The sequence below is a fragment of the Chrysemys picta genome, chromosome 1 (genome assembly GCF_011386835.1).
Source record: "Chrysemys picta bellii isolate R12L10 chromosome 1, ASM1138683v2, whole genome shotgun sequence".
In the NCBI taxonomy this organism is placed as follows: Eukaryota; Metazoa; Chordata; order Testudines; family Emydidae; genus Chrysemys; species Chrysemys picta.
In genome coordinates this window covers 284,168,284-284,184,721 of record NC_088791.1, presented here as the reverse complement: position 1 = coordinate 284,184,721, position 16,438 = coordinate 284,168,284, and positions in this window count along the sequence as shown.

The following is a 16,438-nucleotide window of genomic DNA, read 5'->3' as shown; positions in this document are numbered from 1 at the left end:
CTGAAGAGATTGAAGAGACTGAGAGATGCCAGAGAACCATCAACGCACATCCATGGTTGAGGAGGGGCAGACTGATGACCCTGAGGTGAAGGCTGGCACCCTTAAAACACAAGATAATTGATTAAATCAAAACCACACAGGATAACCCTCTTGGAGGTGTTTTGGGCTATCAAAAGATAACACCAATTAAGGAGTAACTGGTCACAAACTAACACAGCAAAATCCATAGACTACAATGGAGAAAAAAGACTGTAAGAACAGGGTGCTTTGCATGGGACTTTGGATTCGTCTTGCCACTACTCCAGGATCATCGGATCGCGACTGACAGAGCCTGGCTCCCTGCTGCGACCAGATTGGTCCAGACTCTGGACTGGTAACTATAAAAATTGACTGGTGGGACTGTGTGCATGGTGTGTGTGTATGTGTGTGTGTGTGTGTGTGTGTGTGTGTGACTGAGAAGCATATGCTAATTGCTGTATTCTCAATAAATGTGGCGTGTTGCCTTTTCCCCTATAAAAAGATCTTGTGTGCTCTGACACTAACTGACAATGGACTTTGGGAGATGCCAATCCAAGTCTGAGCTTCCCTGGGAATGTTCAAACTACGGAGGATGAGTGATTGCTGGACCCAGACTAGGAAAGAGTCCAGTATGTGAAAGAAGCTTATTGGAACATCTCTGGGGGTGAGATTTCATCTGTAATTAGTTTCTTAATGTATTAGGCTTAGACTTGTGTGTTTGCTTTCTTTTGCTTGGTAACTTACTTTGTTCTGTTATTACTTGGAACCACTTAAATCCTACTTTTTATATTTAATAAAATCACATTTGCTCATTAATTAACCCAGAGTAAGTAATTAATACCTGGGGGAGCAAATAGCTGTGCATATGTCTCTATCAGTGTTATAGAGTGTGGACAATTTATGAGTTTACCCTGTTTAAGCTTTATGCAGAGTAAAATGGATTTATGCGTGATTTAGGATCCCAGAAAGACTGAATACTGGGTGCTGGGAAAGTCCCTATTAACTAAGAAGCCCCTGAGCTGAGTGGATCTCAGGTTCAGTGAACTGCAGAGAGGTGTGGCCCAACACCTGGGTCTGTGCTGAAGCTGACTGTGAGTCTAACTCAGCAAGACAGGCGTGGAGGGAAGCTTGGCGGGGGGGTTGTTCTCAGTAGTATCCCAGCACATCTAGTGACAGTCTTATGCCCAAATAAATGTGTTAGTCTATAAGGTGTCACAAGGACTCCTCATTGTCTTAAATGGATTTCTGTGACTGAACCCGTCACAGTTAGGTTTTCATAATTAAATTATGCAAATGTAATGTACACACAAGCACAGACACATACATAGGTAAGAAGACCAGATCAGGTCTGGAACTTGTAGTCCCGAATGAAAGAGAACTGGAGAACATAAAAATGTTCATACTGGGTCAGATCAATGATTCATCTATCCCAGAATCTGTCTTCTGACTGTTGCTCATGCCAGGTGCTTCAGAGGGAATAAACAAAGCAGGCAATCATCAAGTGATACATCTTTTATTATCTGCGCCCAGCTTCTGGCACTCAGAGGCTAGGGACACCCAGAACATGGTGTTGCATCCCGGATCATCTTGGCTAAAATCCCATTGATGGACCTGTCCTCCAGGAAAGTATCTAATTTTTTGAACCCATTTATAGTTTTGGCCTTCACAACATTTCCGGGCAACGACATCCACAAGTTTACTGTGCGTTGTGTTGAAAAGGTACTTCTTTAAATCTGCTGCCAACTAGTTTTATTTGGTGACCCCTAGATCTTTTATTCTGGGAAGGAGCAAATAACACTTCCTTATTCACTTTCTCCACACCAGTCATGATTTTATAGACCTCTATCATATTCCCTCCCCTCCCCTCGAGTCATCTCTTTTCCAAGCTGAAAAATCCCAGTCTTTTTAATCTCTCCTCTTATGGAAACTGTGTCACACCCTTAATCATTTTTGTTGCTCTTCTCTGTACCTTTTCCAATTCTAATATATCTTTTTTTTAAGCTGAGGTGACCAGGACTTCATATAGTATTCAAAGAGTGAGCGTACCATGGATTTATATTTATGATATTTATTGTCTTATTCTCTATCCCTTTCCTAATGGTTCCTAACATTCTGTTAGCTTTCTTGTCTGCTGCACATTGAGTAGATGTTTTCAGGAACTATCCATAATGACTCCAAGGTCTCTTTCTTCAATGGTAACACTCATTTAGACCCCATCATTTTGGATGAATAGTTGGGATTATATTTTCCAATGTACATCACTTTGCATTTATCCACATGTAATTTCATCTGCCATTTTGTTGCCCAGTCACCCACTTTGTGAGATCCCTTTGTAACTCTTAATCGTCTGCTTTGGATTTAACTGTTTTAAGTAATTTTGTTTCATCTGCAAATTTTGTCATCTCAGTGTTTACCCCTTTTTCCAGATCATTTATTAATATGTTCAACAACACTTGTCCCAGTTTACATCCCTGGGGAACATCACTATTTGCCTCTCTTGATTCTGAAAACTGACTATTTATTACTAGGGAGGTGTTTCCTGTCTTTTAACTAGTTATGGATCCATAAAAGGACCTTCCCTCTTGCCCCATGACTGCTTACTTTGTTCAATAGCCTTTGGTGAGGGACCTCATCAAAGACTTTCTGAAAGTGCCAGTACACTATATCCATTGGAGCACCCATGTCCACATATTTGTTGACCCTCTCACAGAATTCCAAGAGATTGGTGAGGCATGATTTCCCTTTACAAAAGCCTTATTGACTCTTCCCCAACAAATCATGTTCATCTATGTGTCTGATAATTCTGTTCTTTACTATAGCTTCAATCAGTTTGCCTGGTACTGAAGTTAGGCTTACTGGCCCTTAACTCCCAGGATCACCTCTGGAGTCTTTTTTTTAAAAGTTGGTATCCATCCATCCATCATCAGGTACAGAAGCTGATTTAAATGATAGTTACATGTCACAGTTAGTAGTTCTGCCATTTCATATTTCAGTTCCTTCAGAATTTTGGGGGGAATACCATCTGTCCAGATGACTTCCTACTGTAATTTATCCTTTTGTTCCAAAACTTCCTCTACTGACACCTCCATCTGGGACAGTTCCTCATACTTGTTACGTAAAAAGAAGACCGATGCAAAGAATTCATTTAGCTTCTCCTCAATGGCCTTAATTTCCTTGAGTACTCCGTTAGCACCTTCATCATCCAGTGACCCCTCTAATTGCTTGGCAGGCTTCCTGCTTCTGATGTACTTATTTTTATTTTTATTTGTTGCTATTAGTTTTTGAGTCTTTTGTTGTTTAGCTATGGTGGCCCTTTTTTGGTCCTCATCATTTTTTTTTTAAATTTGGGGTATACATTTATATTGAGCCTTTATTGTGGTATTTTTAAAAAGTTTCCATGCAGCTTGTGACTTTTGTGACTGTACATTATAATTTCCATTTAACTAGTTTCCTCATTTTTGTGTTGTTCCCCTTTCTGAAATTAAATGCTACTTTAATGGGCTTCTTTATTATTTCCCCTCCCCAAAGATTCGAATTTAATTATATTTTGGTTGCTATTACTAAGTGGTTCAGCTAAATTCACCTCTTGGACCAAATCCTGTGCTCCATTTAGGACTAAAGAATTGCCCCAAACCTTGTAGGTTCCAGGACAAGCTGCTCATTAATGGTGTCTAGAAACTTTATCTCTGCATCCCAATCTGAAGTGACAGGTACTCAGTCAATAGGGGGATAGCTGAAATCCCCCATAGAGTGTTCTATTTTTATAGTCTCTCTAATCTCCCAAAGTATTTCACCATCACCATCCTGGTCAAGTCATCAGTAGTATATTGCTACTGATATACTCTTATTATTCAAGTATGTAAATTAGATCCATAGAGATTCTATGTTACACTTTGATTCATGTATTACTATGTTTGACTCAATGCTTTCTTTTCACACTGTGACATTATCCAGGGTACAATCTGGACTGATGGGCAGCTGTGTTCCCTCAATTTTCCAGCCTGGGGTGCCTTTTACACTGTTTTGCTGGGAAAGTAACGACTCCTAGCCTGCTCACACACCCTCTAGCATGTAAATTACTCCCAGCATTCTTAGCCAGTCACTCCTGAATTATATTGCAGAGAGACACCAGTAAATTCCCAATCCCAGACTTATCCCCAGAAATGTGTGTCTTATACTGCCAAGTACCCTCCTGGAGAACACAAGCTCATAGAAAGTATCAGGGGGTAGCTGTGTTAGTCTGTATCTAAAAAAACAACAAGGAGTCTGGTGGCACCTTAAAGACTAACAGATTTATTTGGGCATAAGCTTTTGTGGGTAAAAACCTCACTTCTTCGGAGGTTTTTACCCATGAAAGCTTGTGCCCAAATAAATCTGTTAGTCTTTAAGGTGCCACCAAGCTCATAGAAAGTTCTTCATTTCATTAAGAGAAAATGATATGCACAAACATTGTTATCTCAAAAGAAGTATCCCAAACACTTCAATCCAAACACACAGTGGTTTAGATAAAACAATATTACAAGTTTATTAACTACAGTAAGATAGATTTTAAGTGATTACAAGTAATGACACATTTTCACATGCTTAAAACCCATTGGAAACAAAGTGCTCTATTGAATAGGAATGGGTTGATGAATCAGGACCGTAAAACCTTTCTCAGTGAAATAGTGACTCAATGAAGACATCTGGGAACTAGGTGTAACAGGCAGGTTCAATGGTTGAATGCAAATTCCGAGGTAAACTCTGCTAATGGAGATTCATTCTGTGATTGATTTCAAGTTTTTTTTGGGTCCAGCAATGTTCCATTTCCTGAAGGAGAGCACAAGGACATACTATTTATCTATGTTCACAATTCCTGGAAATAAGACCAACATATTCAGTATCAATCATGGTAAACTGTCAGGATGAAAATCACAGAAGAGTATTTTTAAGATCATGCTGCTTCAGACCAGTCATTAAGCTGACACACATTTCATTTCAGGTTTGTATTTTTAAATACTTATAGCAGCTATGTGCTAAAGATTTATGGATTCTCATTTTCAATGTATCATGAATAATGAATATGAATATTTAATATTTTTGTATATCATTCTCCATCATAGTTTATAAGGTAAAAAATAAAAAAGAGACAGTCTTTTCCATTTAAAGTCTTCTTTATTTTCAGCAAGCTGTTTGTAGAAAGCCAATGAGGAATCATACAGTCGACTTTGGTATTTAGTACAGAAATCTTAAACCCTATAAACACTAGGGTTTTTATTCAAAGTGATTTCAGGTTTCAGTAAAAATCATTTCCATCTGTTGACAAACAGTGATACAGCACCATGTACAGTTGCTGATGCTTGGCTTGACATGAGTACTTAACATAGGAAGGGAGGCCTCATTTTTTGGAAGAGAGAATTAGGGAAGGAAATGAATCATCAGGTTGAAAACAGAATGCTTGTGCTAAATAAGATATGTAAATAGGTCAGTAGGCTAAGAAGATAGAATGTCTGAGCCAACTAAGATCATAGAATATAGAATCATAGAATTGGGAGGGACCTCGAGAGGTCATCTAATCCAGTCCCCTGAACTCAAGTCAGGACTAAGTATTATCTAGACTATCCCTGCCTCTGATAATGGTTAATGATACCATATGATAAATGTATAAGAAAAATGCACAAGCAACTGAAATATAAATAGGATTTTTGAATACACCTCTACCCCTATATAACGCTGTCCTCGGGAGCCAAAAAATCTTACCGCGTTATAGGTGAAACCATGTTATATTGAACTTGCTTTGATCCACCGGAGCACACAGCCCGCCCCATCCCCCCGGAGCGCTGCTTTACCGCATTATATCCGAATTCGTGTTATATCAGGTCGCATTATATCGGGGTAGAGGTGTAGTATGCATTTTTACTGCAGCAGCAAAGCATAACTGGAATTAGAGCTGGGCGATTTTTTTTTCTCTAGTGAATAGAGTATTCCTCAAAAATACAACAGAGGGTCCTGTGGCACCTTTGAGACTAACAGAAGTACTGGGAGCATAAGCTTTCGTGGGTAAGAACCTCACTTCTTCAGATGCAAGTAATGGAAATCTCCAGAGGCAGGTATATATCAGTGTGGAGATAACCAGATCAGCTACAATATCACCGGCTCATTCACCTGCACGTCCACCAATGTTATATATGCCATCATATGCCAGCAATGCCCCTCTGCTATGTACATTGGCCAAACTGGACAGTCACTACGCAAGAGGATAAATGGACACAAGTCAGATATCAGGAATGGCAATATACAAAAACCTGTAGGAGAACACTTCAACCTCCCTGGCCACACAATAGCAGATGTAAAGGTAGCCATCTTACAGCAAAAAAACTTCAGGACCAGACTCCAAAGAGAAACTGCTGAGCTCCAGTTCATTTGCAAATTTGACACCATCAGATCAGGATTAAACAAAGACTGTGAATGGCTATCCAACTACAGAAACAGTTTCTCCTCCCTTGGTGTTCACACCTCAACTGCTAGCAGAGCACCTCACCCTCCCTGATTGAACTAACCTCGTTATCTCCACACTGATATATACCTGCCTCTGGAGATTTCCATTACTTGCATCTGAAGAAGTGAGGTTCTTACCCACGAAAGCTTATGCTCCCAGTACTTCTGTTAGTCTCAAAGGTGCCACAGGACCCTCTGTTGCTTTTTACAGATTCAGACTAACACGGCTACCCCTCTGATACTCAAAAATACAGTTTAGGATTGACCAACACTTTTCATGTATTTGGGTGGAACTGATAAATAGTTTCTGCCCCCCCAAAAGGGGGGGGGGGGGTTCTGAAAAAGTTGGAACATTTTAAAAATGAAATGTTTTGACTTTTCATTTTGAAATAGTGTTTTGTTTTTAAATGTAGCTAGATTTAACTGAAGCAAAAACAAAAATGAAAAAAACAAACAAAAGAACAATCCCCCTCCCAAAAAATGCATAAAATTCTTCCACCACTACCACCACCGCCACCCAAAACCCTCAAAGGTCTTGTTTTGTGTTGAACCTAACATTTTTTTCATTAAACAAGAACTTTGATTTTACATTTCAGCAAGAGAAACTGAAAATTATTGTTTCAGCCTGAAGTGAACATTTTCCAGATTTTTTTTTTTTTTTTTTTTTGGTTTGGCCACCATTGTCTGGCTATACTGAAAGAAGGACTGGAGACATTTGACATGGGCTTAATTAGGCCATAAATTTATTATTAGATGTCTGAGACTACCAGGCAGATAACAGTGTACAGTGCAGTAACCCCTCCGGCAACTCCACTGTGGGACTTTACCATCCACCCCCTTGTAAGAGGGTTAAGGTGGGCTATAAGAATGGGGGGGTTGGCTCCCTGCCAGACCAATCATAGGAGTCCCCAACCACCCCCCATTCATTTATTTAATGAACACCACTTTTTAAGTCCTTTTCCAAGCCATGTATCCAGTCACTGTATACCTTTCCTACGGAGTACCTGCACTGGACATCCGCCCTACACTTAAATAGTGAGTTGCGACATATGGCCTAACACCACCCTTCATGCCATGCATGAACAGAGCCCTTCCTGAACCTGCTTTGGGGAAGGTGAAAAAACCCCAACTTCACCCAAGCCAATATGGTAGTAAGGGAAAAATTCCTTCCCAACTCCCCTAAATTGGGGGAGGCTAGTGTAATGCCCATAACATGTCTTGACCAAACCTGGTATTTTACCACATAAAGCGGAGGGAAGGTGGGTCCTGCTTCAGACTGCTCCATGTAAAAGGGAGCTTCAAGCTCAAGGGTGCCCGTTTTAAACCCTGCATCCCTAGGGGTCGAGTCAGTGACCACGCTGTACCCTTTTACAAGAGTTTTCATCTCCCCTCTTATCCATAAAGCACTGTTCCCTTCATTTGGCAGTCAAACACCCCCCTGCATAAAGATGAAGAGCAGTCAAACTGGGGTGCGGGGGAGAGGAAACAATTATTCACTCAGATCTAACTGGAATATCATATTTAGGCATGGTTTCCCATTTAGCTTCTGTTTTCATAAAACATTCTTATGTGGAAATCTATGTTCTCTCACAATGCAAGGTCATTAAATATAAATGGCATTTTAAAGTCAGATACAAGATTACAACCAATAGCAGAAAATGCTAATTGCAAATGATTTGAAGCTGCTGTCTATTGAATATGGGTATATCTGAGCTTGGCAGATTAGATTTTTAATGGTGAATGTTGGTAGATGTCAATTTTACTATACACACAGAAACTGTTTAAAAATATTTCCATAGATAATACTCAATATTTGTAATTAGGCAAAACAAGAAAAATGCAGCTTGAGAATGTATTAGATTTCGATCTATGGGTATTTATTTGAACATTTTGACATGTGATGTGGACAATTTTTGGTTTACTGTTTTAATCAACACCTACTGTCATTAAATAATTAGTGTCTGAACCTCCTCCATTATTTCTTGCAACTGTGAAAATGTGAAGTTGATACAAATCCAAAAACATGCATAAAATAAACATCAATATTATGCATCAGAATTGTATATATTAAAAAAAATTCTGCCAATTATAGAAGTATGTGCCTCAGCCCAAATGAAAGAAGGCTTTTGAACATCCCTACTTTTTTACCTCCTCCTTGAGAATCTCAAAAGAGCTAAAGATGGAAGCAACCACTGAGTCTCTTTTTGCTGTACTTGTCATCGTGCCATTATGGATAAACTCCGCATTTCAGTGCTTATGTGAATGTCATAATCCACATAGAGTACATTTCTGAGATTGGTGTCACATGGCTGTAAACTAAAGGGGAAGTGAGGGTCAGGAAGGCAGGAAACCAAGAATAGAAGCAGAGGTAACACATATTATCTTCTAAATTTAATACATGTTGTACATGTTCACTTCATTGTATGACAAGAGACATGGGGTGGGGTGGAGGAGGGGACATTCTTGTTTGCTAAACATATCTTTTCTGCCCCTAACAACCTTTATAAAGCTTTGCAAGTTTCTCACCAAAAATTCAAAGTTAGCTTCTGTCTTTGAATTAACATTTTGAGGTATTTGTCAAGACGTCACAGTAGATGTCCTGAAAAAGTATCTGCACAAACAAAAACTTCTCCTCCTATAATTTTCACATTTCAAAGGACGCTCCAGAAGATCCCTACAGGGAACTGGTGTTTTCATAATATAAAGCAGGCTCTCTCATTTGATATTTCTTTTCCAAAAACAATAGCTGCATATTTTGATCATGTAAACAAAGTGCAATGACTGATCTATTCAAAGGTGAACTTTCCCAGTAGGGAGTCTAGAATGTCAATTAGGCCATGAATATTCATATATGTATAGTTGTGCCATCTGTCAATAAAATGTAGAAAATGTAAAAAAGAAACTGAACAATTTGGTTCTAAAATATATTCGAAAGGTTGGGAGATAGGTCTGAGAAATGCATGAGGCTGTTTCATGGTGTTCTGCCAACCTCAACAGGTCCTTGGATCTTTCTGCTGTTTGTCACTTTTGGTATTATTACAATGTTGATTCCCTGAAGCAAACTGTTGGGATTTTATACAGTATTTCAAATTTCTTTCTTGAGTGCAGCTGAATATTTTAGAGTAATTTTTTTCAAAAAGGGCCTAGATGATTTAGGAGACTCAGTCCCATTCTCAAAAGTGATTTCAGCATTTAGGAGCCCATGTCTTATTAAAAGTCAATTGGATTGAGTCTCCTAAATGCCTAATTCACTTTTGAAAATGTGACTTAATCTCCTCAATAAAACACTTTTGAAAATGTTATCCTTCATTCTTAAAGTATTTATTTATTTTATTTTTGTATTGTTCCAATGACTAATTGGTTTTGGTTCTTCATTGAAGTTTAACTCCTTCAATGTGCTCATTCATATTACTACACCCATTTTAACGGTTACACAGGTGTAACTGAGGGCAGAATTTGACCTTCATTATGTAAAAGGGTCATGAGTATTGTGCACAATACTGAAAACCCGTAATCAAATTGGGTTTCCAAAGAGTTCTCCTGAATTAATTCTCCTGAATTAATATGGATGGTCCCATTTCTGAGATCTGATTAAATTGATTGGGAAGATATGAGCTTCTGAATCTGCGGGGGTGGGGGGGAATCACCCCGTGACCTGGGAGATGATAAGTCACTTGCTGTTACTACCCTATGTCTATCTTTATCTGTTTGGGGAAATGGCAGACACAGACAAAGAGTAAATTTAAATGAAGTGATAAGATGTTAAATCATGATAGGCTCAAAGATTGAGCAATTAGTGACCTGACTTGGTGGTTTCGCTAAAGGTGTCTATCCATATATGTAGGCCCACATTGTGAGGAAACCCTGTCAGATAATTCAGGGGCTATTTAAAAAAGCAGGTGCTACACTCTGGAGGACTCAAGTTCTTAGCAGCCCTCCTCTGCCTGGGGAGCAGGATAAGGAAAAGGAAGAGATAAATCATTACTCCACCCTGCACTGTCCAACAAAGACTAAGGTCGGCCTGAAAATATACCTCCTCCCTGCATCTGCAGGGAGTCACAGCTTTGGTCAATCGCTGTCAGCCCTAGGTGGCAGACCTCCTACTGTCAGCTGAAATCTTTTAAAAATACGTAGTATCTGTTTTGCCCACACAAGGTGTGCTTAGATTTATGTGGCCCTCCTGTATAATAAGGGCACCACTGGAATAAGTGGCAATGGTACTTTCAGTAAAATTTAGTAATATATGTTTTTATTTTTTCACAAAATGTAAAAACTAAAGATTCTCTGTAAAACCTCAAATTCCACGTATTTCCGTTACAAATGGATTACTAGGATCCCTGCTCATGACATACCCTGGTGTAAAAAAGAGCAGAATCAGGCCCTCTATCTATTAGGAAATACATTCTTATGTTATAATCCTGTCTGCGAGTATCATGTAATTGATTTTTCCCTTTGGCTGTGATACTAAGATATAAAGAGTTTACTATGAAACCATACAAAACATCAAGTTACATACATACATCTTCTCTTGTTTGAAGCCCAAAAATTTAACAGGGTAATTGGCATAACTGGATTTTAGCTGGTAAACACTTGCAAAAAGGTAAACATTTCTATTGGGTAGAAATTTAATTTACTATGGAACTTTCCCTTCTTTTATATGCCACTGAATTCTACCCTGGCAAAGAAGCAACATTTCTAGAGGGCTTGAAAAGCCCTTTAAATGATTGATGGAGAATAAATCTGATCCTGGATCTGCTTTTTTTGCAAAACTAGTACAAGTTATTTAAGAATTGTCTATTGGAAAAAGCAATGATCTGCAACAATATGTCAGCTAAGAAAAATGTAAAACAAGCCCCAAGCATGTTTAACAAGCAATGGGTAATAGCAAATGACTTGCATATAAGTTTGGGCTAAAAAATATAAGCATAGTAAATTATTGCCAGTTTCTTGCCTTAGAGAGAGAGAGATTTTTAACAGAAATGAGTTTGCTATTGTGGATTTAGGGCCTGAAAGATCCCAATAAAGTCAATAGGAGTCCCCCCGCTCACTTTTTAGAGAAATATTATTCTTAACTTTCTTAAAATATGGGCAAGAACTAAAGCAGATGTACATTATTAAGAGTATATAGTTTTGTGTACCTCACTCCATTTATGCACCCATATCAAAGCAGGTTATCTTAAAGGGACTCTACCTTAAAAATGGGCCATCCAGACACTGTTACCCCAAACCAGATTTCATCATCTGTGATGATAATTCAAAGACAATTAAGTTATCGAGCAAAGCTGAAAAGAGTCATGAACACGCTGTAAACAAAAGGGGAGGGGAAATCCATGTTTACTGGGACTAAACTTCTCACTCTCTTTCTCAGAAATTTACTCAGTGGAATCTTCATTCTAGCAAATGGAAAGTTTTATGTTACAGGGGAAATCTTGATAAAAACACAAATGAAAATCTGAGAAAGCTCTCTAAGGGAGTAAATAGGAGAGAATGTAAATTTAAATAGAATCTTCCTGCTTCCATGAAACTTAAAGCCAACTAAGTAAAATAGTTATTTCTTATTTTTATTCTTTTTAACTAAAATAAATTATAACATTAATACTGTATTACATTATGCTACTGGAGTTTTTTGGCTTGCACTTTGTGGATCTAAGGCTTGAGTCTGATCTTATATGAATCAATTAGAGATGGTGAATTAGTTTTGCCTAATTTCAAACTCTCCGAAACATTGTAGGTTTGAAAGCCCAACTCAGACTTGGACATTATTGAGTTCACATTCTAATTTAAGAGAATTTTTGAAAAAGTACTTAAGAAGAAAAAGGAGAGAAACAAATAGAGAGTAAATATAGGCTGAAAAATAGAGGGGAAAAATCAAATAGAGATTATTAAAAAGGGAGTAGTGAAAGGGAAAAAAATAGGAAATAGCCTAATGGAAAATGTGTACTGAATATAGGGTACCTTTGACAGATCAGAGATCTGTCTGTATGAAACTGTGTCAGTCCAGCTGCCTTAGATATCAGAACCCGTTCAACGGGCTTCCTGAGATTTCAATTATTAAGACATATTCCCCCAATTAAGGTAAATGGGAGTTATTCAGAGGCTGCTAAGGGAAAATTGGGCGCATTTAATTCATTCACATCTTCTTTCTGTACTATCGACGACTATTGTGCAGATGAATAAATGGAAGGTACATGGAATATATGAGATGTTTGCATTAGGAGGCTAAAATTGCTTTTGTAGCTATGTGTGTGTAGCATGACATGTCCTTTGCCTGTGTTTTTGCTTTATATAGTACATCAAAAAGTACTGTATAGATCAAAATATAGTGCATAAGAGAGGAGTTCCTAAACTTTTTGTCTGCATGACCCCATTTTGAGACTTACTGTTCCCTATGATCCCGGATTGTAACAAAGCAACATAGCAACTAAGGAATCCAAGGAGTTTATACATTGAGTATGTTATTTAACGCTTTCTAATATGACAAATGACCTTGCATGTTGCGTCATAGCTTCTTAAAGTCTGGCAGCATGGAAAAACTGCACATCTAATCTGCAATGTGATATCCATGTTAGATCAAAACTGAGATATGATGGACACAAGTGCACAGAATCCAGCTTCACACAAATATGTGCCCAGAAATGGTACCATCAGTTTCAAGGTAGGTATAGAGAGTTCAGGATAATCATTATCGACAGTGAACCAGAAAGAATATGCCCTATGATTCCGGATTGTAACAAAGCAACATAGCAACCAAGGAATCCAAGGAGTTTACACATTGAGTATGTTATTTAATGCTTTCTAATATGACAAATGACCTTTCATGTTGTGTCATAGCTTCTTAAAGTCCTCGCAAGAACTGATCACAGGAAATTTCAAGGAGCTGTTTGATTTCAGCTGCTGGCAAATTCATGGCATCAGACTTGCATGATAAGGGATTTTGCACTCAATCATATTTTGTCTTGTCCAGTTTGGAGACAAAGGATGCAAACTGTTCCTCAATCTGGCAGAAATGCTCAGCTATCACCTGTGTGGGAGGTTGAATAATTTCAGTGTCAGCCAGGAACTTGCAAAGCTGTGGGAAGGATTCATAGTTTGTCTTCAATAGATTATTGTTCCAGAAAACAATTTTCTTCATTAATCCTGTGATTTGATCACTCAGCTGAAGGATGTGGGTGTTCTTTCCTTGCAGACCTGTACTCAATTTATTCAGTTTCCCAACTATATCTGTGACATAGGCAAGAAGGATATCTTCTTTATATCACATAAAAATGAATTCACTCTTTTTGCATTCCATTGCATAAGCACATACCTTGTCTCTGTAAAAAAAAAAAAATCATCCCAGTAATTTTCCTCTTGAGACAGAAGCCTCAGTCTAGAACATGAACATGTCAAGATTGGACCCCATGTCTTTACACAGTTTTGCAAACAGATGTGCGTGAAGGGGCTGAGTCTTGATGTAGTTCACAATAGATGAAAACTGCTGCAAAACTTCACCTAGCTCTGGACTCAGAGATTTGGACGCCAGATGTTGTCTGTGAATCATGCAGTGAGTCCACATAGCAAACAGAGCTACTTTCTTTACCAAGGTATAAAGACCTGCTCTGTAGGCTGTCATAGACGGATCTCTAGCTGTGCAAAAGACCACAATGAGATCACTTGTGATATTTTTGTCTTGCATGTAGCCATGTATCACACCAAACATTCCTTATACCACCTTGTGTCCAAAAAGAGGGAGAAGAACAGAATATCTTTGAGACCTGCACCCGCCCTTTGTATTTCACAAAAGCAAAGTAATATGAATCATGACCCTCACTGTTCACATCAACTTGAAGATCAAAAGCATCTGTGCTTTTCAGACACTCCACCAGTGTATTTTCCTGAGATGCTGCTATCTTTCACTTCACTGTTTTGTTCAAGAGTGGTATAGCCTTGAGTTGTTTGCCATGGTTTCCCCACACATTATCCACACCTTATCAATTGCAGCAGAGAAAAAGGAAAGTCTCTCAAATTGTGTTGGGCTTCTTGGCATCCCAAATGATGCCTTTTGAGAATGGTCAGAGACGGACGTGGCTCTCTTGAATTGCACTTGTTGATGTTAAAGTTCTTCTTTCCGGTGCTGGAAAATGACCTGGGTTTTCCTATGTGTTCTTTGTGACGGGTTTCCAAGTGTTCTTTAAGTTTAATAGGTCTCATGCTATCACTAGATAACACCGTGTCATATAACAGGCATTTTAGCCTTTCTTCATTCTTGACAAAAACACCTGTGAAGCCATACCTAGAGAAAGCCTTGTCAGATCTGTAAACATAGTTCTTGCACTCTTGTTTTTCTTTCATAACTGCATCATTAGACTCACTGGAGGTTGAAGCAGATAGTCTGCACAAAATTGAGTCCGTTATGCCTCTTATAATAAATCAGAAACAGGAATTCACTATTAAGCAAATGATGACACGACTTAGGAAGGCCTTGTGTGGTGATAATAGAGCAGCAGTGCAAAGACAATGACTTACATTGATTCATTATTGAGTGCCAACTGAGTACTCAGGGTGATATGAAAGAAGCTGGTAACCCTGCCTTAAGGAGGTTACAAACCACTGCAGATTACCACCTCAATAAAGGCTAGCACCGGCTCCTTCCAGCTCAGCCAGAGAGGATGCTCTGTTGATAAGGCTGTTGCCCTGAGATAAGGAACTTTTGGATTCAAATATCTCAGATGGATGCTTGTGGAGCTGGATGGGGCAAATGGCAAAGTGGCATCAATATAGCCAACCTGTCTGGACATACTCCACAAACACAACACCAGAAGGCTGTCATTTTGATTTACAAAATGCCAGCATCCGTGCAGAGTGACCTTGCATGTAACTATGTGAGAGGTCATGCTGTACAGAGGCTGCCATTTTGTAGATCAAAATGGAGGCCTCTGGCACTGTGTTTGTGAAGTTGGTCCGGACATGTTAGGGTGTAGATGGCATCATCTTGCAGGCCAAATCTGGCTCGTCAGACCCAAGACCCCATCTACTGATGACATGACCGCATTTGGGGTTGTGACCCACAGTTTGGGAACTGCTGGCATGAGGGGTTTGTGTGTGAACTGTCCTAGCCGTCTGTAGAGTCTAGTACACACCAGAATAAAACTGTAGTCAAAGGGCACGGAGTGAAAGCCTAGGTTCTATTCAAGTCAATAGTTCTGCCATTGATTTCAGTGGGGCCAGGATTTCACCCATAATGGCTTTGGTCGGGAACCTAAATAAGAAAGATTTAAAAAAAAAACATGCTAGTAATTATTTATATTTTATAATATTTTTGGATAAAGTAACTGGTGTTAGGAAGAAAGGAAAAATAATGTGAGAATACTGTGCATACTGTATGAGTTTGAAGATTGAAAAGACTCCATGAGGGCTTAACATTGTGAGGATGTATTTGGGCCTGGTTACCCCATACATGTATCTTTCTGGCTGAACTCAAGCGAAGTGTACATAAACTGTGTTCAGAGGAACCCAGTAATTAATGACTCTGAACTACTTTCCTGTTTGCGATAGTGTGATTTTGGGTGTCACCAAGTAGCTGATATGTTTGTTACAGGAGCTGGAAATGGAACTGAAGGTGTGTGAGTCAACATAGTTCATCATCTTTGCAATCCTGCCAGTGCCAAGTGGGAGTGAAGAAAGAAAAAGACTGATTCTGGAAACAGAGTGAGTTCTGTAATGGTGCATGTGTGCTCCTTTTTAAAGAATACTTCTGAAAGTGCCCTCACTCATCTTTTGTAGCTATGGCTATTCTGTGAAATTATTAGCTGCTAAGTAAATTAACAGGGTTTACTAGGTGAGCTTGAAACTGGTTAGAAAGAAATTGTAGATGTGCTTTTGGATGAACAAATGGATGGGGGTATGGGAAATTGTGGAACGTACTTCCACTTGAATAATAAGGTAGATAATGGAGATGTTGTAT